General features: G+C 43.0%; 1 protein-coding gene across 2 annotated transcripts in view; it reads left to right on the top strand.

Annotated features, from left to right (window-relative positions):
- Positions 1–312: 312 nt before the first annotated feature.
- The window catches only part of Arhgap24 (Rho GTPase activating protein 24), a 391,351-nt gene continuing 369,009 nt past the window's right edge, over positions 313–22,654 (top strand). The window contains exon 1 of one of the 2 annotated variants that reach the window (XM_075942976.1): positions 313–831. The gene's annotated coding sequence lies outside the window, so the exon portion shown is untranslated. Of the gene's footprint in view, positions 832–22,621; positions 22,639–22,654 lie in introns of those variants that run through there. The other variant, XM_075942978.1, reaches the window with a different exon arrangement.

The following is a 22,654-nucleotide window of genomic DNA, read 5'->3' as shown; positions in this document are numbered from 1 at the left end:
CATATCTAGGAATAAAGATTTAGGCTAAAGAAAGAAGACCTTGCAGAGGCGAGGCAGTGGCAGTGCCTGTAACCAGTATGCGGGTCTTGGTGAGGAAACCCGAGAGTGAGAGCCATGTATTCCTGAGCCCCTCACTCACGGCCATCACCCACAGAATCTGTGACCAACACTCCTGTTGCACTTGGCTTGGCAGGAACGCTGCCAACTGCAGAGGGCCAGGGCAGGCGGGTGGTGGCTGGTGGGGCTCCCAGCAGGGCTCAGGAGGGGAGGTGAAGCTGGCGTGCAGGGCGGGGCTCCCGCCACCCCACCAGTGCCGCTCTGGTCCTCTGAAGCCGCCAGCTGCCAACTGAAACCCGAAACCCGGCTGCGTCTGCGGGCTGGCCCCACTCAGTTGTTCCAGCCTCTTGTACTGTATATTTACACATTCACACACAATCACTCTTTCTAACTTCTGGACTATTTGCGCAACTGCTAGGATTTCTCAAGTGCATGTGGCAACTCAACCCGGGTGAAAGAAAGCCAGTGGGACTCGGGAGGAGATCGTAGGCCCGCGGGGCCGCGAGGCTACGGAGGGGACAGGACTAGAGCGAGAGAGCGACGGCTGGGGGTTCCCCCCAACTTTCCGCGCAGCTGCGGCTGGCACTGCGGCCACCCGGGGCTTCCTCCTGCGAGAGCAGCGGCGCACAGACCCGGCGAATGGGGCTCTGCGCTTGCCCTGACTGTGGGAAGTAAAGGACACCCCGCTGGCCTGAACTCATCTTTTGGTCAGTCCTAGGAGCCTGGGACATCGAAGCTGTCGTCATCCCGCATAGGCCCCTCGTCCCCAGCAGGGTAGGTGATGTGATTGCTGATGGGAGGTGGAGTAACCACCCGGCGGGTGGGTCGCAGCTTCAGGCTACAGGGACAGGGAGGGGGCTGCTGCGACCCACGCTGTTTCAGTGATTGTGCCTCTGTGTGTGAGCCTGTGTACATGAGTGTGTGCATGAGCTTGTGTGTGCGTGTTGGCGCGCGCGCGCGCTCGTGTGTGTGTGTGTGTGTGTGTGTGTGTGTGTGTGTGTGTGACACAACAAGCAGACATCCTGTGTTTCTGACTTCCAAACAGATGCAATTAGTACAGCTCTGGCGATCCACCTTCGCCTTTCCTAGGGTGGTGTTTTAGCCAGTCGCCGAGTTACCTAGACAACTGGAATGTGGAAGATTTCAAGAAATATTGTGCTACCAGAAAGCGATAGAGATTCTTCGGTGACACATAGACAGCTTTAGACTTTTTGAACGAGTAGTTTTCTTTCTTTCTTTCTTTTTGAGGAAGTATCCATCTACTTTTAGACAGAAAGAAGCAAGCAGCATGTTCTCATTTAAAAAACTAAGTTCAGTAGCATTTCTTGTGTAAGCCCTCAAATAGAGATTGTTACTCCGGATTTCTTAGGGGCTCTCTGTTTTCCAGTATTAGTTAGTAATAGAGACCCTAGCTCCATTGTAATCTGTTCCAACTCATTTTAATAAGCCTCTCAATTCGTTGCTGTTTTCAGCATATCATTCTTCATATTTTATATTATTCCCGCTTTAGCCTTCATCCCATTCTTTAAAAAGAAGATGAGTAAATCAGGCCAGGTACTTGAAATATAAGCGGTGTAAAAGATTTGTTTGTCTGTAAGTAAAAAGTTTTATGTTGTTGACTCTACTAAATAAGACAAATTAGTAAAATTCTGGGGATATTTTCAGTGACTTTTAAAAGCTTTACTTGGTTTCTGGGAAGATGCACAGGCAGATTCAATATAATCTCTTCCCCAACTCTAATTAGACCTCAAAACTAGCCCTTGAGCATAAAGGGCTTTCTATACTTGAGGGCAAGATGTGATATTGGTATTGAACTGGGCGTCATACAGCGTACAGAATCGCTCACATTAGGAAAGAACTAGACAACAAGTGTAGAGCTCCCCACGGCTCGTGAGGTTCTCAGCCTCCTTTTAAATTCCTGGGTTCTTACTTCATCCTCTCTGGGGATATGTCTTACCTTCCAAGAGAACTTGGTAGTAAAACTCCCCTTTCCATCTCTCCTGAGTGCCCAACCTCCAGAAAACATTAGAATTCTCTTCTGTCTTGGAGCCATTGTAGATTTGTTGGAGACCCTGCCTTAGACAAGGTGGAAGGTGGAGCCATTGAAAATAACTCTATAACAGATATCATCCTATCACAGAGGGGAGGTGGGTTTGTGGTGGAAGATGTTTCTTAGGGAACTAGGGAGAACTGAATACTGTTTGAGCTACATGGAATAACACACTAAACAGGATACTGGTGTGTTGTGTGTGATTCTCTCTGCATGAGAAAATCAGGTTCCTTAACTTTTAGCTACACTGCTATCGTTACTTTTATTTCAGCATCTGAGGGCCCTGAATTTAAAACATGGTAGTTTCTCTCTAATACCTTTGGGCTTTATGTAAGGTGAGTATGAAGTATTTTTTAAAACACCAGCTTAATTGTAAGTGGGATAAAATTCACTTCTTGAGAACAAACCCCAAATCCACTGTGGAAACCAATAGCGATGTATCTTTCATACACACACACACACACACATATATATATATACACACACCTTTGACTGAAATCTCCTGTGAACTTTGCCCAGTTTGTGCTCCAGATAATAATCTCCAAAGTTCTGATTGCTGTCCTGGATGGTAGATTCATGTCCGGTGTAACCCTGGACTCCCCTGGGTGGAGGGTGACGATGGGTTAGGCAGGGTGAGAACTGTACAGAGGATGGGATGAGCAGCCTGGTACTGTGAGAGTCTAGCCGTGTTTACCAACAGTGCCGGTAAAAGCCACACTGTGACCTACTGACCCATTGAGGAGGGTTTTCTTTCTGGCTTCTAGCATCCTGGTTGGCTTCTCTGGTGGCAAGCAGACAGTGCTGCTGTGAAATCTTGGCTATGCACCCTTGCTTCCTGTTCTGAGTATGCGCAGGGCTTAGACACTGGGTCTTACCTGGAATCAGTTTCCTCCGGTATTTTGGCTGATTGCTTCTTTCTGCCTCATTTTTTTAAATTATGTTTTGTTAAAGGTAAATGTTGTAAAACTGAGCTGGGCAGTGAGTGTCCTCTTAACCTGGATGTCAGGGGCGGGGGGGGGGGGGAGATTTTTGCCACAGGATTTGTCACATATGAATGAAGAAGAAAAGAACACTCTCAAGTCTCTCTTTTGCCCAATCAGATTACACTGAGAAGAAGGAGGAGGCAAGGAGAAGGGGGGAGAGGGAAGAGGCAGGAGAAAGGGGTTGAGGGAGAGGGATACAGAGAGAGAGAGAGAGAGAGAGAGAGAGAGAGAGAGAGAGAGAGAGAGAGAGAACTTTTTCTTTTGAATAAAATCATATATGTTTGCTCTTAAAGCCATGGCTAAAGGGACTCAGGTTTCCCCCAGATGGAGAAAGGTATCTTAGGAAACAATTGTAAATGAACAGCAAAGCCATGAAGTCAGTGCTGAGTCCCTCATGTCTAGTCTGACAAGGGCAGCTAGCTCATCTACGCTCTGGGAGTAACACTTCACGATTGGGATAAACAGTCAAGTCAAACATATTTGGAAGGAAAAGGATTGTGGTATTGAAGACTCAAAACATATTCGTTGTTTAGAGACTTGGGGCTCACCTGTCCTTGAAGTAGCATCTGTCTTCTATTAGAGTAACATTACAATGAACATGTTTTTTTTTTGGGGGGGGGGGAGTTTTAAGACAGGGTTTCCCTGTGCATCCCTGGCTGTCGTGGAACTCAGTCTGTAGACCAGGCTGGCCTTGGAACTCACAGAGATCCACCTGCCTCTGCCTCCCCAGTGCTGGGTATTAAAGGTATGTCTTACCACCATCCACAATGAATCTTTTTACCAAATACAAAATTGATGTGCAAATCCCTTGTTCTGCAGTCTTGGTTGGAGCCCAGTGAGATATAGTAGTAACTTCAAGTTTTTTGTCTCCTTGTGTGAGGTATTGGGATTGGAACTAAGCATTTTAACATATGCTAAGCATGTGCTCTATCAGTGAGCCATATAGATGTATGTATGTAATTAGATTTTTCTTTAGGTCAACAGCTCATAACTACACAGAGTCTTCTTATTCATTATAAAGCTTGGCCATTAGCTTAGGCTGGTTCCATTGCCTCTTACAACTTGAATTAACCCGTATCCTTTAATCTCTGTTCTTTTACATGACTCCATTAAGTTTATTTTGTAATGCCCATGCTGCTTGCTCTGTGTCTCCTGTCTGATGTCTTTGCCTTTCTTCTTCTCAGCATCCTTTGTGCCTGAAAATCCTGCTTAGCTATTGGCCTTTCAGCTTTTTATGCATCTTCCCAGTGCCAGTGTATAAAGGATTATTCCACAACGTATATATGAATATATAATGTTTTATCAGTTAGTTGAGTATTTCATACAATGTAGTTTGGTTATATTTACCCCTATTACTCTCCCTGACTTGTCCCAGACATACTTCCTCCTCTTTACCTATCCCTAACTTCCTGTCACTGAAAAAAATTAATAATCTGCTGGTTCCAATTTCTGCTGCCCTTAAATTCATGAGTGAGGGGCCATCCATTGGATCTCACGAATTGTTGACTTACTAGGGATCATACTCTTAAAGAAAATGTCTTCCCTCCACCCCAGAAGCCATAAATTGTCCATAGCAGCTTTTCAGTAAGCTGTGGGGCTTGTGAGACCCAGCCACCTCCGTGCTGTAACATTGGCTGGTGGGATCTCTTGTAGAGAAGCCACAGCTGTGGTGAGTTCATGAGCATGGCTTGCTCCTGACCCCTGACTTCTGCTTCTTGCTCTCTTCCCAACCCTTCTGTCACTACGATCCCTAAGCCTTTTGGTAAGGAGAGGTCATAGAGATGCTCTCTTTGTGGCTGAGCACTCCACTGACATTTGTCCTCTGAAATTAGACCTGTTGTCAGTTTCTGCTTTAACCACTACCCACTACACAAAGATACTTCTCTGATAAGTGGAAATGTATGCATTCAGCTTTGGGGGTAAAAATAACAAATATGAGCTCACAAACTGTGAATTCTTGGCCACATTTAGAAAGTGATTGCTTGCTCCCATAACATTTGTGCCATTATTGCACGATGGCATACCATTCTGGTCATTATTATAGATCACAGGGTATATGACTAGTTAAGACTTTAGATTGATTTTTTTTGTTCCAGCAGCCCACACAGAACCTTCTAGTGCTGTGAGGGTTAACCATCAGGGAGGAAGAGTCTTGGTTAACACTTGTTTAGTATTGGTATTTATTTTGATTTCCCTATGTCTTTGTCCAAAGTATATAGTGTCTTCAGCCATGGGGTCTCGCCTTCAAGTTCCTGAAGGTCTAGCTCTTTTAAAATTGTTCATATAGTTTGCGTTTTTCTTTCTTCCTTTTGTTTTGTTTGGTTAGGATCTTGCTAACTTGCCCAGGCTGGTCTTGAACTTGGGATCTTCCTGCATCTGACTCTGAAATAGCCAGATTTATAGGCCTGTGGTTTTAGGTTGACTAACTTCTTAACATATTGTCTAAAAGCTCTTCCCTTGAAACTTCCTTTTCCATGGTAGTAGATCCTCCCTGTTCATATTTCTGATGTCTTGCGTATGTATTTTTCTGGAATTCTCCTCTTGCCTAGGAATTTCCTCTCGATTTGTGGCAGCCAATTTCAAAGGAAATGTCCTTTGGAAAAACCAGTTCTGTGCAGGAAGAATCAACAGCTCCATCTTGTCTGCCTCAATATAATTTGATCATACTTTAAATAGTTACGGTCATGTGTCAACAAATGATGGAGACTCTTCTGAGCCGTTCATTATGTAGTTTCGTCCTTATGGGACTCTCACAGTGTACTCAACAAACCTGGAGGCTACAGCTAAGGCTATAGAATCCGACTATGTGGCCACAGTTTGCATTTGATGTTCACCTTGGAATGGCATACTGCATGTTGTATGGATTTCTTTGTTCTAAGTCTCCCCTATTCCTAGCTACTATGAGTTTCTCACTGGGTGAGTGGTAGGAAGAAGCCTTTTAGATACAAATGACTAATCCTGTGTCTCAAATGTATTAAATGATGCTTTCTTAATCAATGAGCAAGCAGAGCTGTAAGTGAATGATATATTGATGGCCTAGGGTTCATGCAGATAGTTGTATCTAAATAGTCAGTTGAAGAATACGTATTTGGACGTGGCATCTATTTTCCCCATGCAAGAGAACTACAAAACACAACTCACCCCCTAGATCAGCCCACACGTGACTATTTAATCCCTGCAATGTATATGTCCTTTTGCAATTCTAAAGCAAATATCAATCAAAAACTGCAGTAACATCAACTTTTAAGATAAATCACAAATGCTTGTCCATTAAAAGGTAATATAAAGAGTTTTAATGGATATATATTTGCACAATTATTTTTGTCTCATACTATACAATCTGTGTTCTATCAAATCCCCGTGGGAGGTCTGGGTTTAGCTGTGAAGAGTAATAATAAAGTTAAATTTGGATATGCTACCCGCGGGATGGGCAATAGTCTTAATTAATCAAACAAAATTAAAATGCCAATTTTGGCTATTTAATAATTATCTTGAGTGCTAATGCTAGAGGGAAGTCAGAGCTAATTAAAGGCAAAAGCAGAAGTGAGCAGAGAAGAGGGAACACGGAAGGGCGCTTCCTTTCATGTCACCAATTCCTCATTATCTTGGCTTTCTTTTCATCTCATTTGAGCACTAAAGCAAATCCAACATTTCTTCCTGGAAACCTCCGCCTTTGTCTCCCATTATTACTGCTGCCTGGTGCATTCCATTTGATCTAAAATACAAATGGGCTCATTTTATTTTCAAAGCCATGTTACCTTTGTCTTTTGCCTCCCTGCCAGTTAGTATGTAGGCAACATTTCAATCAACTGGGCAAAATACTAATCAGGGACCTCAAACACATCACTCCCCAGCCTCTCTGGGCGTATTGGAAGGAGGCTCACCACTGGTTAAGTGTTCCTAGTCCAACCTGTGTGAAAGGTGACTAGGAATTTGCCTACTCTATTCACACGACACGTGTCAGACAACAAGCCTCCACTAAACAATTCTTTAATAAGCTATTGCTTCTTTTTCAATTGAGAGTCAGGATAAAGGCAAGGGTTGTATGGGTGACATTTTTGCTCTTCACTTTATATAGTTTAGTATTGTTGTGCAAGAATTTTTATGGTAAATTCACCCTGGTCTTTATCCCCGGGAATTTAAAGAAGTGTGCTTCTCCCAGATAGCCTGATGTGTTTTGTTTAAAGGAAGAATTGACAAAGGAGCCACAAGGAACCTTTTAGCTTGTAATTCGGAAAGATGAGAACTAACTCTGATGCTGGCTGCACCCCAGTGAAGGCTTCTGGGACACACTGGTCTGCATGGTTTTGCGACCCATTTCATCCGCTTGTAACTAAGACACTTTTAACACCTTAACTTTCCACCGTGGAAGCACTTGAATTTATTTTGTACTGTTTAACTCTTTTGACATTATAGTTAAATATTTATAAAATTCTATTGTGTATCTTTAATATTTTACAGCCAGTATTTTCAAGTCACTAAATATAGTTCCCTGAAATATTCTAGGCCTGGTTTCTGTACCTCCTCAGAGAAGATACTCTTGTCACCAAATAGTACTTTTCCTAATGATCTTGGAAAGGGAATGGAGATGGGAACTTTGAAAGTAGATACTTTGGGGCCAAATGTGAGGGTTCTTATCAATGTGTTTCTCATGAATGTATAGAATAATTCCCTCAGGGGTGTCTTTGAGAAGGTGAAGTTAAAAACGTTCCTCTGAAAAGCAAAGTTTATTTACGAGTGCAGGCTTATGGAGCTGTGGCGATAGGGGCTTCCAGGGCTATGAAGCTGTGGCGATAGCTACTTCCAGGGTTATGGGGCTGTGGCGATAGGGGCTTCCAGGGCTATGAAGCTGTGGCGATAGGGGCTTCCAGGGCTATGAAGCTGTGGCGATAGGGGCTTCCAGGGATATGGAGCTGTAGTGATAGCTGCTTCCAGGATTATGGTGCTGTGGCGATAGGGGCTTCCAGGGTTATGGAGCTGTGGCAATAGAAGCTTCCAGGGTTATGGAGCTGTAGCGATAGCTGCTTCCAGGGTTATGGAGCTGTAGTGATAGCTGCTTCCAGGATTATGGGGCTGTGGCGATAGGGGCTTCCAGGGTTATGGAGCTGTGGCAATAGAAGCTTCCAGGGTTATGGAGCTGTAGCGATAGCTGCTTCCAGGGTTATGGGGCTGTGGCGATAGCTGCTTCCAGGGTTATGGAGCTGTGGCGATAGGGGCTTCCAGGGTTATGGAGCTGTGGCAATAGAAGCTTCCAGGGATATGGAGCTGTAGCGATAGCTGCTTCCAGGGTTATGGAGCTGTGGCGATAGCTGCTTCCAGGGTTATGGGGCTGTGGCGATAGCTGCTTCCAGGGTTATGGAGCTGTGGCGATAGCTGCTTCCAGGGTTATGGAGCTGTGGCGATAGCTGCTTCCGGAACATGAGATTGAGGCTTCAGGATAAGCAGTGTTCATGTTCACCAATGATGGAATCATCTCTTGTATTATAGTGACTTTTTTTCTCTTTCTACAAGCCTCTTAATGCCCATTGCTCTAATAAATTAAATACTTACTAAGTATCAACCGCTCCATATGTTTTATAGATGTTATTTCTATTCATAGAAGTAATTAGAATTGACAGTTCTAGAAATGACTATGTTGCATCTACTTCAAAGGTCATTCTTATTGCAAGCAGAGAAGAGACAGTATCTAAGCTAACGTTCAAACACTTCATGTCCACTGTGTCCCTTTCTTCTTCGTGACTCTCACCAATGACCTCTAGAACCACAATCTCTGAGCTTCATGGGTTTGCTCTGACTGTGTGATTCCAGTCACAAAGCTACTGGCATGGAGTATTTGGAGCTATCTCACAGGTCCTTCAGAAGATGGCGTTCTTGTGGCTAGTATGCCACTATCAAAATTCTCTTTCAAGAACCGAGTCTCCCCTCACCAGATCAACAACTGAGTAACTCTGCCGGGGCCCATCTGAGAAGCTATCTGCTCTCGGAGAAAGGTAAACTTGAGTATCCGTTTCCTGAAAATCCAGTCATCTATATCCAGCCCAGACCCAAGGACCAGAGCAGGAGGGGACGTGGTTTCCAGTACTGGATTAGAGAGACACAATGTGAGCGACTTGACAGAAATGAGAAAGTAATGAAAAGGATCATTTATTTTAGGATTACAACTGAAAGTAAAAGGAGAAAAATTTAATATATGTAGTGGAGGTTAGGGATTCAGCCACTACCTCTAGTCAGGGAACCTGGAGATTCTACCCAGCACTTGCTGTGGGTTACCATAGCACCAGGTAGACCCTATCGTATCTGTTTCATAGCTGAGAAAGCAAGTCCAGAGGGCTTAGTCACCTGTCACTAATCACGCCGTCACTAGGAGTGAAGCTCGTTGAAGTGCTCTGACATTAGAGCGCATTCCAGACTGGGTGAGCCTTGTGCCCACGGGCAGGCTGCCCTCGCCAGCCTGCAACGCTGCTTTCCTCTTTGTCAAAACAGGTGCTTGTTGATCCCTACATCCCAGTGTCATCTTTCACCTTAAGTTTATGAAGTGAACAGTGTGTGGAAAATGGAAGGAAGTCCCCACCATGTGATCATCAATAGAAATCAATAGTTATTATCATTAAATAATGACCAGAGAGTCATAATCAATATTTTTCAAGTAGTAAGATTTGCTCTATCAATGACAAACAATCAAATTGGTAATTTTTAAAAAGGATTTTCTTTATTTTTAATTTCTGTGCATGAGTGTTTTGCCTGCATGTATGTATTACCTGTGTACAGTCCCTGACGACTCCAAAGGAAGACATTGGGTCCACTGGTACCAGAGTTAAAAACCCTTGTGAACTGCTGTGTGGGTGCTGGGAAATGAAACAGGGTCTCCTAGAGCAACAGGTGCTCTTAACTGCTGAGCCGTCTCTCTAACCCCCCCCCCCCCATTAGTGATTTTTGATCAACACTTCTTTTTTATTAAGGGGGAATACGCTGAGACAGCATAGAACTGAATATAAAGGTCAGGGTTCATTATGTGTTTAAAAAGTAAAATATATCTCACATACTTCAATTCCAGCTGCATGTACTTGTGACATTGTGTAGAAATGAAAAACGCACTTGGGTTTTGACAATACTGAACAGAGTGTACTCGAAGAACCGTTAGGGTGGCAGCTCACACATAGCCTTGGTGAGTGAGTTTGACGCTGGGTGTGTTTCTCTCGCACTCTGCACAGTTTTAGTTTTGGAGTCAAGGTCTCTCCCTGAACCTGGTGTTGGCTAATTCAGATAGACAAGCTGATCAGCAGACCCCAGAGGGTCGCTGCCTGGGCAGCTCTGGCGTCTCTCTCTCTCTCTCTCTCTCCTCTCTCTCTCTCTCTCTCTCTCTCTCTCTCTCTCTCTCTCTCTCTCTCTTCTCTCTCTCTCTCTCTCTCTCTCTCTCTCTCTCTCTCTCTCTCATACACACACACACACACACACACACACACACACACACACACACACACCTGGCTTTTCCATGTGTGTTGGGGACTCGAGCTCAGTTCCTCATTCTTACCCAGCAAGAACTTTACTGATTGAGCAGCAGCCAGAAATATTTATTTTGGAAAGTTCATGTAGATGTTGACATTGGCAATCCAGCCGATATGGTAAAAATGCTAATAAGAAAGTAGTTTGATAATGTGGGAGTGATATGAATTTATATGCCAAGAGAACTTTTACTCAATAAAAATAACAGGTGTATTGATTATATGTTGTTAGTTCAGGCAGAACATGTAGCATTGTGTTTGCTTTCCTTGCTTTGCCCTGTGTGTGGTCTTGCATTCTTGGATTTGGTTAACGGTCGGAAGGGATTTTCACTTTCAGATGTAGCAAATATCCTTTTAGGTTTTTCTATTAAAACGATTATCTTGGGTCTGGAGATGTAGCTGAGTTGGTATCATGCTTGCTAACAATATACAAAGCATTGTATAGATTGGGGTGGTGAGAGTCCATAATCTCAGCCCTTGGAAGGCGAGGTGGGAGGATCAGAATTTCAGGGTCAGCCTCAGCTATATAGGGAGTCCTAGAACAGTAATGAGGTGTATGAGACCCTATCTCAAAATTAAATAAATAAACAAATAAATTCTTTTAAAAGTAGCTTTCAAGAGGTAATTACTATTTTTATTAAAACTAGAACTTAGTGGTACGTGATATGTGTTTAAGGACAGACATTTCAGAAAGACACATTTGTAGGGCTCACCAAAGGCTACATTTTATATTTAAACAGTTGCTTGAGACATGCTTCCGACAGTATCATATTTCACATTTCCTGGCTGTGGAAAAGCGAGAAGGGCCTAGGGGAAGGGTTGCTGGGATGTGGACCTGACTTGCAGCTTTCACTGGCTTCTGCAAACCCAGCCAGACCTTCTCATTTCTCTGGACTTCCGGCTCCTTATCTGTGAAGGGAGCTGGAGCAGTGACTGTCTCATGTGGCTTTAGCTGAAACGGTCTGTTGCCAAATGGCAGGACGTTCCTTAGGAGCTGCTTTGGAGACTGTGACTGTGCGTGTTTGGCAGGGCTTTGAAGTGTGGGTTTTTGATTTCCCCGGGGAGTGAGTCCTGGATGGTTGTATATTACGGTGTAATGGTTAGCATGGCCTTCCCTTGATGGATGTCCTGAGCCCATGGGGTTGTTTGTCTGAAGGGATAGGTGATGCCCCTCCCAAAGAGGAAGGTAAGGTGGATTCAGGCCGTTCATTCATTTCAGGGACCGTGCTGACATAGTGGTGCTTCATGCTCAGGAGTGAAGAAAGCCTTTCCCACTGAGAATCTGAGTAAATCGGAAGATGCGTTTTAGCTTCAAATTGAACTAAATCATCTGGGGGGAATTGGAAACAATGTCATTTGCTCGGCACTATTTTAGTAGCACAAAGGCAACCAATGCCTCTTCTTAGATGGTAGCATATTTATGGTGCCTGGGGGACCAGTCTCCAGTTCTCCTCGCTATACATTGGCTATGCCACGAGGAAGTGGGGGATATCTTGGCTCTATTAGTCCAGTGAGTGAATGTATCTTAAAGATATACTTTGGAAAGTTACTTGTTTCTGGATGAAAGCTGTATTTTTTAGGGTTGCCGTTTGCAGAGGTTTTCTTCTAGGACAACCAGGCAGTCCATGTGTGCAGGTCGGTGCTGATTAAGACATACTATGCTTTGATTTTCCTAGCTATGGTTAGAGATACCCCTTGCTTGACAGCTCTGTACAGTGTGCTGATAACACCAGAACTTCATGCCCCTCCTCTCTCTAGTGCTTTGCACGTGTGTAGCCTTGTGGAGAATGAATCCAGCAGACTGAGAATAGTGCCCATTCAACAGAGGGAAGTTACCAAGCAGTGTCTTTTCAAGAGCCTTTTGTAGGTGCAGGCAAGTTCTGTCTTGGACTCAGTTAAATCACAAGTCTGTTTGCCCCTTCCTTTTGTGTGCACATTAGTGTAATTTTGGAGGATGACTTTTTATGTGTCTTTCAGACACAAGTGTGCAAAGATGTTGGATTGTGGAGACTACTGCTTATCAAAGGAGCGAGAATGGTGGGGGATCTAATCTAGCCACATTTCTCTCAGTGAATGGATGAACTTCTGAATAGAAGTTTCTGTAGAAACCACCTCACTTCAAATTTCCCAGTAAGGAAGATAGGTCTGGAATGGCAGGTTTGTTCTAGGACAGACATTCAGAAAACAAGCAGAGTAAGTAGGGTGGTCGTGTTTGTTCTATTCCTTGGAGCCTTTCTCTCCTGGGCTTCTCTGAGAGAAGTGAACCGAGAGATCTGGAGACATCTAGTATTAATCACCAATGACTCTGTTATGACACTGGTCCTCATGGAGAAACTGTCCCGTGACCCCTATGATGCTGGGCCTCCATACGTCCTAGATGCTCAGCAGGACAGTGACACCTGACTCCAACCTAAGCTCTGTCACCTAACCCACTTCTGGGGAATCACATTTTCCTTCTTCATCCCTCCTTTCTTCCCTCCTTTCCTCCCTCCTTTCCTCCCTCTTTCTTTCTTCCCTTTCTCCATCCTTCCCTTCCTTCCTCCCTCCCTTCTTTTTTCTTCCATGTCTCTCTCCCTACCTCCCTTCCCAAATGGATTTTATGTTCTTTAAATTTAAATAATAGGAGATCTACCATTTTCCGAGGACAATTAGCTTAATCATACCTAGCTTTACGATTGCTCTTGTTAGAAGATTGTCCTCTTTTTGTTGTTTCTTTCTTCGAAATTTCTTCCTTTTTAAATTTTTTTTGAGCACTCATGGCCTTACAAGTGCTGGGCAAGCCCTCTACCACGGAGCTGTGTCAACAACTCTCTTTTCATCTCTATTTATGTTTCAAATAGTTTATTTTACTTTTACATACACACATGTGTACATGTGTGCTGTGTGTTTCAGGTGTGCATGTGCACATGGGTGTGAGAGGCTAGGAGAGGTTGCTATATCATCCAAAGGTGTGACTTTTAACAGTGTTTTTAATGGACATAATAATTTTATCATTTGAATGGTATAAAGAATAATTTTTAAAAAGATCAAGAGAAAATTTAATATATTTATTTTATATTTTTATGGAAAATATATAAATTTCTTACATATTTGAGGGATGGGAGTATCAGACTCCACCAATATCTTTGGAAACTTTTTACCAAGCTTAGATTAACTGTACAGAAACTAATGAATATACTGTATTAATATCAAGATACAACTTACAATGTTTTCTTGTTTAGATTATAATTTCTTCAGTATTCCTTGTAATGGTACCGATTTCATTATATCTGCTTGACATAGATTGTTCTTAATGCAGTGTGTATTTTTATGCAGTTAAAATCTTAACTGCAACATGAGCATACATTGTCCTCACGTATTCTTCCCTTCATATTCTGGGAAATAATACTGCCGAGGTTAACACACCAGTGCTTTCACACAAGGAAAGCAAAGACAAAAGTAATGATACCCTACGAGCTCTGCCCTCGTACAGTCAAATATCTTTGGGGGCAGGAGAAAGAATTCTGTTCCTGGTGCTGCTGTGTGAATCCCAGACCCATGTGTGGGTGTTATATTCACCCTTTGTGGTCCCGTCCGCTGTTTGATTCAAGGAACATTCCAGGCTGTATCCTTAGCTTCCCTGACCTGAGCCAGGGACTGGAGCTCGAGGACTCCCAGGGATTCCTTTCTCAAGCAGTGCAAGACAGACATAGCTCGTCGGCTGGACAGTGCATGGCTCAGGTGCAGACACGGGGCTTCATTTCAGGAAGGTGAGATCTCTGTGTCTCTGGGGGCTCCATCGTTCTGTGCTGCGATCCTGTGCAGGCAGCCCCGAGAGGTGGAGGATGGGTGGCTTCTGTCTCTCCAGACAGCAAGAATACCGAATAAACATTCGTTATTCTCTTGTGATGTTTGCTCATGGCTCAATGGTGTCGCAGCTGGGGCTCCAACTTGGGAATTTTCAAGCAAAAGCAGTGTGCTAGGTGCTCCTGGGTGTTAACGCTTACATATGGGCAAATAATCTCCAGATCAAATGCATCGCAATAGCAAGCGTGCATTTTTACTGTTTTTTTTTTTTTGTTGTAACAAAGATTTTTCTTAATCTCTTATAAATAGCCAGTAGATAAAATAAAATTTACTGGATGAGTTTGCGGAAATGCCAAGCAATTAGGTTATGGGATCGTTTATGAGATTTATTATTGATGGAGGAAGGTCATTGGTTAAAATAAAAGAAGCTGCTTGGCTCTCATTGGTTAGGAGATAGGTGGGAGGAGTAAACAGAACAGAATGCAGGGAGGAAGAGGAAGTGAGGTCAGACTCCACAGCTCTGCTCTCCAGAGCAGACGCAGGAGAGACGCCATGCTACCTGCTCCAGGGAAGACGCACACCATGCCCCAGCTCCAACCCAGGATGGACTTAGGCTAGAATCTTCCCGGTAAGCACACCTAGGGGCGCTACACAGATGATTAGAAATGGGCTAAATTAATATGTGAGAATTAGCCAGTAAGGGCTAGAGCTAAGGGCCAAAGCAGTGTTTAAATGAATACAGTGTCTGTGTAATTATTTGGGGCATAAGCTAGCCGGGCAGGGCAGGCGGCTGGGGTGTTTGGGGACGCAGCCCTGCCGCCGCCCATATTACTACATATTATTAATGATAAATGCTAAAATAAAGGTCTGATTACCATCAGTCAGGAGGGAGTGGGCATGGAAGGGAGCTGGAGAGAGGAGAGAATGGATAAATGCCTCATATTAAGGTGGAGTGTGAAGAAGTTACTGGTGATATTTTGTGTTAGTTTGGGACATGGTGAATTACAGGTGGAGATGCTGTTTGTCAGGGCTGTGACCACCCGAGAAAGCAGAGACTGCTTCCCGATCCCAGTGTTGTGAATCCTCAAGGGCAGTGTTTACAAACCTGGGCACAGGCAGCATCAGGAGAAACGTTTACTTGTATTTCAGCTTTGCTTAAAAATGAGAGTGTCAGGCCCTCTCCCTGAGCTGGTAGTTTCTTTGCTGTATTGCCCAGGGATTCTCTTGAGAGGGGAGTCATCTGTGCACCAACCTACCTGTGTACTGAAAATCTGGCAGGGACGATGGTATTTCTGCTGGTAAGAGCTGTTTGAACAATGTAACCATCAGGCACTTGCTCGCTGACTTTGAGGAAGTTACTAATGGGGTGGGTGGTCCTGCCAGAACTATATGCTCTGTTTACAGTGGTCAAAGAGCAACCTTGAGTGTCCGGCCTCCTCTTCCTCCTCATTTAATACAGAGTCTCTGGTCTCTCAGTAGCCAGGCCTTTGTGTTGGCTGTCATTCTGGCATGTTTCCATGTAGGAGTGGTGGGTTCTGGGAATCCAAACTCAGCCCCCACCCACCTTGTTTTGGCAAGCCCTTTCTCCATTGAGCTGTCTCCCCAACTTGTAAATCTAAGACTATGATGATTTTTGTTTGCAGTAAATGGCCGCTAATTAGAATTTGACAGCTTGTTTGAAAAAGTTGTCCTTTTTCTGAAGCAGAGCTTGCATGGCGTTCTAAAAGCTTTGAAAATTGTATGATGTATTAATAAATTGTGCTCAGAAACCATGCAGTCCAATTTGAAGACTTTCAGATCTTTCTATTGCTCTGTGTTCACTGACAAAACCACTTTCTGTGATTTCCAATTTGCCTTCTATTACTAGATTTGTTGAGTTTAGCCCTTTTCTATTATAAAGCGATACTGACTCCCTTGGATGGTGAGTGGTACTTGTAAGAATTAATGTAAAACTTGGAATTCTAGGTTGGCCAATTATTTTACTATCTTGCTTCATTTTCTTCAAAACTTTGATTGAATATCTTGTAACTTAATACACAAAATAAACTTTCTTAGAAAAGTTTTGAATTGATAACTTCTCATAATTGCTAGTTTTAGATTATAACAGCTTTTCACCTAATCACTGGACAGTGTAATGATTTTTAATGCTGAGGAAACAGGTTTTATTCTGTCAGATTCTCTGGTGGCTTTGTTTGACTTTAAATATAGATTTCAGAAGTGTTAACTACAAAGTGAGTAACGGAAACCAGCATTGTTTGTCGTTAATTGGAACTTACTGTTCTGTGACTTGTTATTAATAAGTCTGCTAACCCCTGTTTCAAAGCAGATGTGATCTAGAAATTGCTTGCACTCGTGGGACTGGTGTTCATATCCAGTGTAGTCATGTGGGATGCAGGATGAAGAGAAAGATGGCTCTGAGTTGGGGTCTGAAAGAGGTGCAGGGTTGACTAGACCACTGGAGTCTGGAAAACATTTTCATTTGCTTTTCTCCTTGAATCTGTATTTATTTCTTGGGCCAAGGAAGACTATGGATGTCTTCTGCTGCCGGTGGCGGGTGTCTGTGACGCTGTACAGTAGGAATTGCCTCAAGTTCCCCTGCAAGTGCAGCATCTAGGGTTCTGAATGCCAATGAGGTTGGCCCTGGGCTGAGCAGGTGACAGCTGTGGGAGATGCCGCTCATTTGTTTCCGCCCTCCTTCAGAGAGCAGTGGCCCTTCCTCTTGGAAGGTTAGGTCTTGTTTCTTTTCCCCTCTGTCTTTACTCCTTCCTTTCACTTCTTTTTCTGTCTCTTTTTCTTACTGGACCATCATATTTGTTTCCTGTGAGCCTGTGAGCACCAAATCTTAGTGATTCCTTTTCCCGTAGTCCTTCTGGCTATTAGACTTGGCATTTATCTACCCCACCCCGTTATTTTTTTTAAGCTGAGCTTTTCTGGGATGTACTGCAGTGATTATTAATTTTGTTCCTTTTGGGACCTATACAAGTGTGGACCTAGTCTTCCATTTTAACTGCCCCAAACATTTGAGTGACCTGTTGAATGATTGTTCTTATTAAAGCCTCCTTTCTGCTCACATCCTCAGAGAGCCCTTGTGGAAGTGCACAGCAAGGCAAGCCGCTGCGCCACCAATCTTCCAGTCGTAGAGATTCCAAGGAGACTCTAATTGGAGAAGTCTTCCACCTTCGTGAATGCCGCCAAGTTTCTTAAATCTTTTGTAAAATGGGGAGAGTTTCAAATAGAAACATTTTGAAGTGTAAATGTCAGCTGTTTTTGCTGGGACATTGTTAAGGCGGTTCTTTGTAAGTACCATTGTACATTAAGACTTCACATTTTACTTTTTAACATTTTGAAATAGTGTGAGATACAACATGCTAAATTTTTTATCCCTATGAAACTTTTCTAGATGTTATCAGGAGAAGCTAATTAACTTTGCTATGGTTCTGTTAACTATTTAAGAGCCGCCATTCGACGTTCATCCCTCATTATGCCAATATCTCCTTTACTAGAAGAGTTGCAAACAAGAAGCAACATTGCGGTCACTTGTCACGTGTGTGTATTTCTTCCTGGGGGTTGTCTACTCTCTCCTTTGTCACGTTCTTGGCATCAATGAAGAATGCAGGCGGCTATTGTGGAGAACGTCTGTCACATTGGTTTTCTCATGCCCAAGATCAGGTTGTGTTTTTTGGACCAGAGGACCACAGAGCTCTGCTCATCTTAGCACAAGGAAAGGGAAGTGCGCTTGGTTAGTGCTTCTCTGCTGGTGGGAAGTTCAGTTCCTCATTGAGGTTGGCCAGGCTCTCTCAGTCTGGAGTTGCTCATTTCCCTTTTGTACTAAGCAAGCATCATGTAACAAGGCACTCTGAGACTGAACAAAGAAGCAGTTTTTGTTTTTAATTTCCCAAAATATTTTTTAAGTAAAAAAAGAGAATCATTAGTGACTAGTAAATATCATGATGGAGTGGAAGAGATCACATTCTCTCCAAAAACAATAATAAAAAATAATAGATGTCTTTCTGTCAATGTATTTGCAAACTGAAGAGAACTCAGCTTGGAAGTTCTTAATTAAACCACTATAGCAATTGGATTTGGTTTTTAATCCCAACACAATCAGCTTTTATAAAATCATACTTGCACCCATAGATTTTAGTGCTCATGCATCGTACTTGCCTGTATCACCTGTTATTACCTGGTTGCCAATGGTCACATGGTTCATCTGGTGGACGTTCTTCCTTAAACTGGACTCTTCCACCATCTGCCACTAGCTTACACAACCTACTGCAATTACACTTGGTATACATCTTATTGCTCAGGTTGTCTACATTTGATGACTTATGTCCTCTTGAAGTTGTCTCCTGTGTCCTTTTCTCATATCTCCATAATTTCTAGGATACTTCTTACTTTCTAATGCTATAGAATATTCCGGGTTCTTCTTACACTTCTTTTTAACTCAATCCTGGATCAATTTTTTTTCTAAAGCAACTAAATTTCGGTATTTAGAAACCAAGCTCTGGAGCTAGCAACATGGTTCAGTGGATACAGAAGCTTGCTGTCACGCTGTCAAGCGTGACCCGAGTTTGATTCCCAGGACCTACATGGTGAAAGGAGAGAACTAACTTCCAAATATCTTTATGTGCAAGCATATCTACAGACACATGTGTGTGTTTATGCAATGCACACATGCACACATGCTAAATGTAAATTTAAGAACACAAAATATGGGTTTTATATGTGACTATTCATAAAATAACATATTTCATTTCTTCCTACAATGTATTTACTTATTTTCTTAAATGTTTGTCAGAAATAAAAATCTCAATTACTAATCCAAATGACTAAATAGTGTATAAGATTTATACTTACACCCGGAGCCAAAGTATTTTATATGTTTTTGTTCCTTAGACTATTAAACCAAGTTCTTCAATTGTAAGGTTGCTATTCTCATGAAAAGCTTTGGCCAATGAATAACATGGTGGTGTCATCTTGACCTGTGTATTTGCGTACCTTAACAAGTCACCTACAAGCCAAAACTTCTTGTCAACAGACCAATTTTGGTAACTTATTTGTTAAAATATGAAAACAAAGTCCTATGTTTGTCCTGTGTTTTCAGGCTATTGTAGAATCTGGGCAAGAATGCTGCCTACTTAGAAAGTGTGAAACCTCACAGAAACTGTACAGGACTCTGTGTGAAAAGCTCAGCTGATTATTTATAAAGATTATTTTAATAATTTGCTTAAAATACTATAGATAATAGTGAGCTGATACTTTCTCAAAACTCCATGTATCGCTCACTCTCACTAGCTTGGGTTAGACTCCAACTTTTCCTACATTGTGCTCCCAATTGTTTCCTTTCAAGTCAACAGTGAGAACTAATCAGTCTCGGGTTGTAGGGTAGGAGTTGTGTACTGCTTCATTTGCTCACTCTTTATTTATACTGTGACTAAAAATATGATATTTGAACCAATCTTATCTCAAGAGACAAGGGGAAGCCTTTTCTGTCACTGTATCTGCTGTCATTACAGGGATGTTCCACAGGCATTTGATAAAGGAGCTAAACAAACGAGTTCCAAATAAACAATACTTGACCAGGGCCCTGGGTCATTTGTTGATTCACAAGCCTGAATGGCAGAGGACCACTGAGGTACCATTAAAACCTGACAGTCAATCTCCTTACCCTAAGCTTCAAAACCAGGCAATTTGATAGGAATAGGGATCATAAATTTCACTCTTTTGTGGTACTCAAAGAAATTTTGTTTCATTTTCTTTGAGAATGTGTCATTTTTACATTTTCTCTCAGTTGAACTTCATTCAACACTTAGTAAGTTCTTTGTCTTTGGGAAATTGTGTGTTAAATTCCTCCAGCTCACAGTAGGCTCTCAGTGGACAGCTCACATTGTGTGTTAAATTCCTCTAGTGCACAGTAGGCTCTCAGTGGATAGCTCACATTGTGTGTCAGATGCCTCCAGCACACAGTAGGCTCTCAGTGGATGGCTCACATTGTGTGTCTGATTCCTCCAGCGCACAGTAGGCTCTTGGTGGATGGCTCACATTGCAGTCTTCACCGACTTTTGCATTCTCATCAAAGTGCTTGATCACTGCTTGTTGTAGTAATAAGAGCGGAGGGGGCAATCTGTTGAAATAGGAGTGGCGGGGCTGCGTCCCCGGCACCCGGCTGCCCCCACAGCTAGCTTTACTCGAAATAATTACACGGAAATTGTATTCTTTTAAACACCGCTTGGCCCATTTCTATCTAGCCTCTTCTAGGCTAGCTCTCGCACCTGGACTAGCCCATTTCTAATAATCTGCTGTAGCCCACGAGCTGGCTTACCAGGAATGATCTTAACCTGCATCTGCCTGGAGTGGGAGAATCATGGCAACTCTCTGACTCAGCTTCTTTCTCCCAGCCTTCCGTTCTGTTTACTCCACCCACCTAAGGGTGGGCCTATCAAATGGGCCTAGCAGTTTCTTTATTGCTTAACCAATGAAATCAACAGATTGATATATGACTCCCCCATCAACTGCTGGTCTTAATTTTTCCTTCTAGAAATTATCAAAATATTACAGTCTTATGTGATTATTATAGAGTTTAAATGGATGGGATATGCTTGGTAAATGCCTGACATATAGACAACATTCCTGAGATATCATCACTTCTGAGTTGCTCCTTATGGATCCAGCCTTACTTTGGATTCCATCATTGTTCTTGCATATTCTAGACCACCGGATGCAGGTGCATTCAGCCATCGGGGCTCAGTAAACAGTAGAACCAATTACCCTTACCTTACAAAGGGATTGGGATAGATGCCTTAATTTCCCAGGTTATGATGACAACAAAGTAACAACCTCTCCTGGTGTGTGTGAGTGTGTGTATGTGGTGTGTGTATGTGTGTGTGTGTGTGTGTGTGTGATTGTTGTACTGAGAACTCAACCAGGTGTTCACGCATGCTAGACATGTGCCTTACCACTGAACTACACCCTCAGCCTGGGGAATTATTCTTTAAAGTATAAGGATTTATATATATATAATTTTTACCAGCTTACTTTCTGCAATATTGGTTTATGTCTCAAACAGGAACTAACAAGTCTTCCTCCAAGTTTCTATAACTGAATACAAGTTAAAACCTCACAAAAGTCCCCAGATCAGAAATGACTTAAATCAGAAATAACCTTGGAAGCTGACAACCCTTCTGTCTTTCTGAAGGATATGACTTACACATCCCAGGACTCCCCAGCTCCTCACCTCCTTCTTCTATCCCTCCTTAGTTGAGTGATTGGGTAAAGAGCCGAGGGAGAAGAGGGCACAAAAATATCGAAAGCATAAAAGCAATTTAAGCCTAGTTAAGATTAAGTATAGCAAGAGCCTGCTTCATAACCAGCCATTGTCAGACAGGTGAAATGGACCCCTGGTAGCGTGTCTCCTTTTAATCTTGTTTCGGGGTTCAGTGTGGAAAGTATTTTCTGACGCTTGGGTAGAGGAAATGGAGGTGTGATAGTGGCTTCCTCGGGGGTCTTTCCCCCAGCTCTAGTTACGAGCACTGCATGATTTTGTTTCTGAAATGAATGTTGGTCATTTAGTGCAGCCCTTACACTAAGTAAAACTGAATTTCAATTTGACTTGTTAGATTTTGACTCAAACAGGCATTGAGTTAGTTTATTATTAATTTTGTGAGATATTGGCTTTGATTAAGAGAAAAAGTTTGTTTGTTTTTTTAGGGCATGCCTTTTCCACGGCTAGTCATACTTAGGGATTGCAAGCCTCTATGTTCTTCTATGTTACTGCTGCTGGCCGTACAACTTGTGCTATGGAAGGCATGCAGCTGCAGCTGCGGGATGTTGTTGCAGGGAAGGCACCACGGGTGTATAGCTACTGAGCGCTCATGAGAGATGCGTGGGTATGGCACCGCTGCCCTTGGCCTGCAGGGATATGGGGTGTCTGTGCTGCAGGGTCCTTTTCGGCCCAGCAGCTAACAGCTTGTGTGTATAACCACATGACAGGACTGTCCTCTGCAGATCTAGGGTCACGGGAGTACTGATGATTTGTGCACAGGAATCCTTGGTATGATGAGAACAGAAGTGCTTGTTTGTTTACTTCCTGTAGCTAAGAACAGAGCTCCTCCTGTGATGAAGGAGTCTTTTTCACCTCCGCATGCCTCACTGACCATCTTTCTCCATAAGTGCCGTGCCACGTTGGATGGACTCTAATTATAGCACAGAAGCTCCACAGAACGTTGATAAAAATGGTGATGCAATACTATGAGGACCGCATGTAAGCTCTAAGCTAT

The sequence above is a fragment of the Microtus pennsylvanicus genome, chromosome 12 (genome assembly GCF_037038515.1).
Source record: "Microtus pennsylvanicus isolate mMicPen1 chromosome 12, mMicPen1.hap1, whole genome shotgun sequence".
Taxonomy (NCBI): Eukaryota; Metazoa; Chordata; class Mammalia; order Rodentia; family Cricetidae; genus Microtus; species Microtus pennsylvanicus.
Note: the sequence above shows the minus strand (reverse complement) of the source record. Positions and strands in the feature narration are given on the sequence as shown.